Consider the following 5,822-nt stretch of genomic DNA (forward strand, 5'->3'; position numbering starts at 1 on the left):
CTATACATCAGGTCAGGCTGTCCAGTAACATGCTATACATCAGGTCAGGCTGTCCAGTAATACATCAGGTCAGGCTGTCCAGTAACATGCTATACATCAGGTCAGGCTGTCCAGTAACATGCTATACATCAGGTCAGGCTGTCCAGTAACATGCTATACATCAGGTCAGGCTGTCCAGTAATACATCAGGTCAGGCTGTCCAGTAATACAACAGGTTGGCTGTCTAGTAACATGTTATACATCAGGTCAGGCTGTCCAGTAATACATCAGGTCAGGCTGTCCAGTAACACATCAGGTCAGGCTGTCCAGTAACATGCTATACATCAGGTCAGGCTGTCCAGTAACATGCTATACATCAGGTCAGGCTGTCCAGTAATACATCAGGTCAGGCTGTCCAGTAACATGCTATACATCAGGTCAGGCTGTCCAGTAACATGCTATACATCAGGTCAGGCTGTCCAGTAACATGCTATACATCAGGTCAGGCTGTCCAGTAATACATCAGGTCAGGCTGTCCAGTAACATGCTATACATCAGGTCAGGCTGTCCAGTAACATGCTATACATCAGGTCAGGCTGTCCAGTAATACATCAGGTCAGGCTGTCCAGTAACATGCTATACATCAGGTCAGGCTGTCCAGTAATACATCAGGTCAGGCTGTCCAGTAACATGCTATACATCAGGTCAGGCTGTCCAGTAACATGCTATACATCAGGTCAGGCTGTCCAGTAATACATCAGGTCAGGCTGTCCAGTAACATGTTATACATCAGGTCAGGCTGTCCAGTAACATGCTATACATCAGGTCAGGCTGTCCAGTAACATGCTATACATCAGGTCAGGCTGTCCAGTAACATACTATACATCAGGTCAGGCTGTCCAGTAACATGCTATACATCAGGTCAGGCTGTCCAGTAATACATCAGGTCAGGCTGTCCAGTAACATGCTATACATCAGGTCAGGCTGTCCAGTAACATGCTATACATCAGGTCAGGCTGTCCAGTAACATGCTATACATCAGGTCAGGCTGTCCAGTAATACATCAGGTCAGGCTGTCCAGTAACATGCTATACATCAGGTCAGGCTGTCCAGTAACATACTATACATCAGGTCAGGCTGTCCAGTAATACATCAGGTCAGGCTGTCCAGTAATACATCAGGTCAGGCTGTCCAGTAACATGTTATACATCAGGTCAGGCTGTCCAGTAACATGCTATACATCAGGTCAGGCTGTCCAGTAATACATCAGGTCAGGCTGTCCAGTAACATGCTATACATCAGGTCAGGCTGTCCAGTAATACATCAGGTCAGGCTGTCCAGTAACATGTTATACATCAGGTCAGGCTGTCCAGTAATACATCAGGTCAGGCTGTCCAGTAACACATCAGGTCAGGCTGTCCAGTAACATGCTATACATCAGGTCAGGCTGTCCAGTAACATGCTATACATCAGGTCAGGCTGTCCAGTAATACATCAGGTCAGGCTGTCCAGTAACATGCTATACATCAGGTCAGGCTGTCCAGTAATACATCAGGTCAGGCTGTCCAGTAACATGCTATACATCAGGTCAGGCTGTCCAGTAATACATCAGGTCAGGCTGTCCAGTAACATGCTATACATCAGGTCAGGCTGTCCAGTAATACATCAGGTCAGGCTGTCCAGTAACATGCTATACATCAGGTCAGGCTGTCCAGTAACATGCTATACATCAGGTCAGGCTGTCCAGTAACATGCTATACATCAGGTCAGGCTGTCCAGTAATACATCAGGTCAGGCTGTCCAGTAACATGTTATACATCAGGTCAGGCTGTCCAGTAACACATCAGGTCAGGCTGTCCAGTAACATGCTATACATCAGGTCAGGCTGTCCAGTAACATGCTATACATCAGGTCAGGCTGTCCAGTAATACATCAGGTCAGGCTGTCCAGTAATACATCAGGTCAGGCTGTCCAGTAACATGCTATACATCAGGTCAGGCTGTCCAGTAACATGCTATACATCAGGTCAGGCTGTCCAGTAACATGCTATACATCAGGTCAGGCTGTCCAGTAACATGCTATACATCAGGTCAGGCTGTCCAGTAATACATCAGGTCAGGCTGTCCAGTAACATGCTATACATCAGGTCAGGCTGTCCAGTAATACATCAGGTCAGGCTGTCCAGTAACATGCTATACATCAGGTCAGGCTGTCCAGTAACATGCTATACATCAGGTCAGGCTGTCCAGTAATACATCAGGTCAGGCTGTCCAGTAACATGCTATACATCAGGTCAGGCTGTCCAGTAACATGCTATACATCAGGTCAGGCTGTCCAGTAACATGCTCAACATCAGGTCAGGCTGTACAGTAACATGCTATACATCAGGTCAGGCTGTCCAGTAACATGCTATACATCAGGTCAGGCTGTCCAGTAACATGCTATACATCAGGTCAGGCTGTCCAGTAATACATCAGGTCAGGCTGTCCAGTAACATGCTATACATCAGGTCAGGCTGTCCAGTAACATGCTATACATCGGGTCAGACTGTCCAGTAACACATCAGGTCAGGCTGTCCAGTAATACATCAGGTCAGGCTGTCCAGTAATACAACAGGTTGGCTGTCTAGTAACATGTTATACATCAGGTCAGGCTGTCCAGTAATACATCAGGTCAGGCTGTCCAGTAACACATCAGGTCAGGCTGTCCAGTAACATGCTATACATCAGGTCAGGCTGTCCAGTAACATGCTATACATCAGGTCAGGCTGTCCAGTAATACATCAGGTCAGGCTGTCCAGTAACATGCTATACATCAGGTCAGGCTGTCCAGTAACATGCTATACATCAGGTCAGGCTGTCCAGTAACATGCTATACATCAGGTCAGGCTGTCCAGTAACATACTATACATCAGGTCAGGCTGTCCAGTAATACATCAGGTCAGGCTGTCCAGTAACATGCTATACATCAGGTCAGGCTGTCCAGTAATACATCAGGTCAGGCTGTCCAGTAACATGCTATACATCAGGTCAGGCTGTCCAGTAATACATCAGGTCAGGCTGTCCAGTAACACATCAGGTCAGGCTGTCCAGTAACATGCTATACATCAGGTCAGGCTGTCCAGTAACATGCTATACATCAGGTCAGGCTGTCCAGTAATACATCAGGTCAGGCTGTCCAGTAACATGCTATACATCAGGTCAGGCTGTCCAGTAACATGCTATACATCAGGTCAGGCTGTCCAGTAACATGCTATACATCAGGTCAGGCTGTCCAGTAATACATCAGGTCAGGATGTCCAGTAACATGCTATACATCAGGACAGGCTGTCCAGTAACATGCTATACATCAGGTAAGGCTGTCCAGTAACACATCAGGTCAGGCTGTCCAGTAACACATCAGGTCAGGCTGTCCAGTAACATGCTATACATCAGGACAGGCTGTCCAGTAACATGCTATACATCAGGTAAGGCTGTCCAGTAATACATCAGGTCAGGCTGTCCAGTAACATGTTATACATCAGGTCAGGCTGTCCAGTAACATGCTATACATCAGGTCAGGCTGTCCAGTAACACACTATACATTAGGTCAGGCTGTCCAGTAATACATCAGGTCAGGCTGTCCAGTAACATGCTATACATCAGGTCAGGCTGTCCAGTAATACATCAGGTCAGGCTGTCCAGTAACATGCTATAAATCAGGTCAGGCTGTCCAGTAATACATCAGGTCAGGCTGTCCAGTAATACATCAGGTCAGGCTGTCCAGTAACATGCTATACATCAGGTCAGGCTGTCCAGTAACATGCTATACATCAGGTCAGGCTGTCCAGTAACATGCTATACATCAGGTCAGGCTGTCCAGTAACATGCTATACATCAGGTCAGGCTGTCCAGTAACATGCTATACATCAGGTCAGGCTGTCCAGTAACATGCTATACATCAGGTCAGGCTGTCCAGTAACATGCTATACATCAGGTCAGGCTGTCCAGTAACATGCTATACATCAGGTCAGGCTGTCCAGTAACATGCTATACATACGGTCAGGCTGTCCAGTAACATGTTATACATCAGGACAGGCTGTCCAGTAATACATCAGGTCAGGCTGTCTAGTAACATGTTATACATCAGGTCAGGCTGTCCAGTAACACATCAGGTCAGGCTGTCCAGTAACATGCTATACAGGTCAGGCTGTCCAGTAACATGCTATACATCAGGTCAGGCTGTCCAGTAATACATCAGGTCAGGCTGTCCAGTAATACATCAGGACAGGCTGTCCAGTAATACATCAGGTCAGGCTGTCCAGTAACACATCAGGTCAGGCTGTCCAGTAACATGCTATACATCAGGTCAGGCTGTCCAGTAACATGCTATACATCAGGTCAGGCTGTCCAGTAATACATCAGGTCAGGCTGTCCAGTAACACATCAGGTCAGGCTGTCCAGTAACATGCTATACATCAGGTCAGGCTGTCCAGTAACATGCTATACATCAGGTCAGGCTGTCCAGTAATACATCAGGTCAGGCTGTCCAGTAATACATCAGGTCAGGCTGTCCAGTAATACATCAGGTCAGGCTGTCCAGTAACATGCTATACATCAGGACAGGCTGTCCAGTAATACATCAGGTCAGGCTGTCCAGTAATACATCAGGTCAGGCTGTCCAGTAACATGCTATACATCAGGTCAGGCTGTCCAGTAACATGCTATACATCAGGTCAGGCTGTCCAGTAACATGCTATACATCAGGTCAGGCTGTCCAGTAACATGCTATACATCAGGTCAGGCTGTCCAGTAACATGCTATACATCAGGTCAGGCTGTCCAGTAACATGCTATACATCAGGTCAGGCTGTCCAGTAACATGCTATACATCAGGTCAGGCTGTCCAGTAACATGCTATACATACGGTCAGGCTGTCCAGTAACATGTTATACATCAGGACAGGCTGTCCAGTAATACATCAGGTCAGGCTGTCTAGTAACATGTTATACATCAGGTCAGGCTGTCCAGTAACACATCAGGTCAGGCTGTCCAGTAACATGCTATACATCAGGTCAGGCTGTCCAGTAACACATACATCAGGTCAGGCTGTCCAGTAACATGCTATACATCAGGTCAGGCTGTCCAGTAATACATCAGGTCAGGCTGTCCAGTAATACATAATATAATAATAATATATGCCATTTAGCAGACGCTTTTATCCAAAGCGACTTACAGTCATGTGTGCATACATTCTACGTATGGGTGGTCCCGGGAATCGAACCCACTACCCTGGCGTTACAAGCACCATGCTCTACCAACTGAGCTACAGAAGGACCACATACATCAGGTCAGGCTGTCCAGTAATACATCAGGTCAGGCTGTCCAGTAATACATCAGGTCAGGCTGTCCAGGTACATACGTTTCAGTAACAACAGACTGTCAGGTTATTAGATATATACGTTTCACACCTGGAGTGAGTACTTCTATGAGTCACACCTGGAGTGAGTACTTCTATGAGTCACACCTGGAGTGAGTACTTCTATGAGTCACACCTGGAGTGAGTACTTCTATGAGTCACACCTGGAGTGAGTACTTCTATGAGTCACACCTGGAGTGAGTACTTCTATGAGTCACACCTGGAGTGAGTACTTCTATGTATCACACCTGGAGTGAGTACTTCTATGCATCACACCTGGAGTGAGTACTTCTATGAGTCACACCTGGAGTGAGTACTTCTATGTATCACACCTGGAGTGAGTACTTCTATGTATCACACCTGGGTGAGTACTTCTATGTATCACACCTGGAGTGAGTACTTCTATGCATCACACCTGGAGTGAGTACTTCTATGAGTCACACCTGG

The 5,822-nt window shown here is 46.8% G+C and overlaps 1 long non-coding RNA gene across 3 annotated transcripts; it reads left to right on the top strand.

Annotated features, from left to right (window-relative positions):
* The first annotated feature begins 737 nt into the window (after nt 1–737).
* Nucleotides 738–5,424, top strand: LOC127913455 (uncharacterized). Of its 3 annotated transcripts, XR_008085581.1 has the most exons (4): nt 738–900; nt 1,802–1,915; nt 2,069–2,431; nt 5,332–5,424. It is a non-coding gene; the product is annotated as an uncharacterized LOC127913455 (long non-coding RNA). The 3 variants fall into 3 exon arrangements; XR_008085580.1 differs by lacking the exons at nt 2,069–2,431; nt 5,332–5,424 and adding an exon at nt 3,649–3,871 and having other exon boundaries at nt 1,802–2,068; XR_008085579.1 differs by lacking the exons at nt 2,069–2,431; nt 5,332–5,424 and adding an exon at nt 3,649–3,871 and having other exon boundaries at nt 1,802–2,036.
* The last annotated feature ends 398 nt before the right edge of the window (nt 5,425–5,822 follow it).

This window comes from Oncorhynchus keta, chromosome 29, assembly GCF_023373465.1.
Source record: "Oncorhynchus keta strain PuntledgeMale-10-30-2019 chromosome 29, Oket_V2, whole genome shotgun sequence".
NCBI lineage: Eukaryota > Metazoa > Chordata > Actinopteri > Salmoniformes > Salmonidae > Oncorhynchus > Oncorhynchus keta.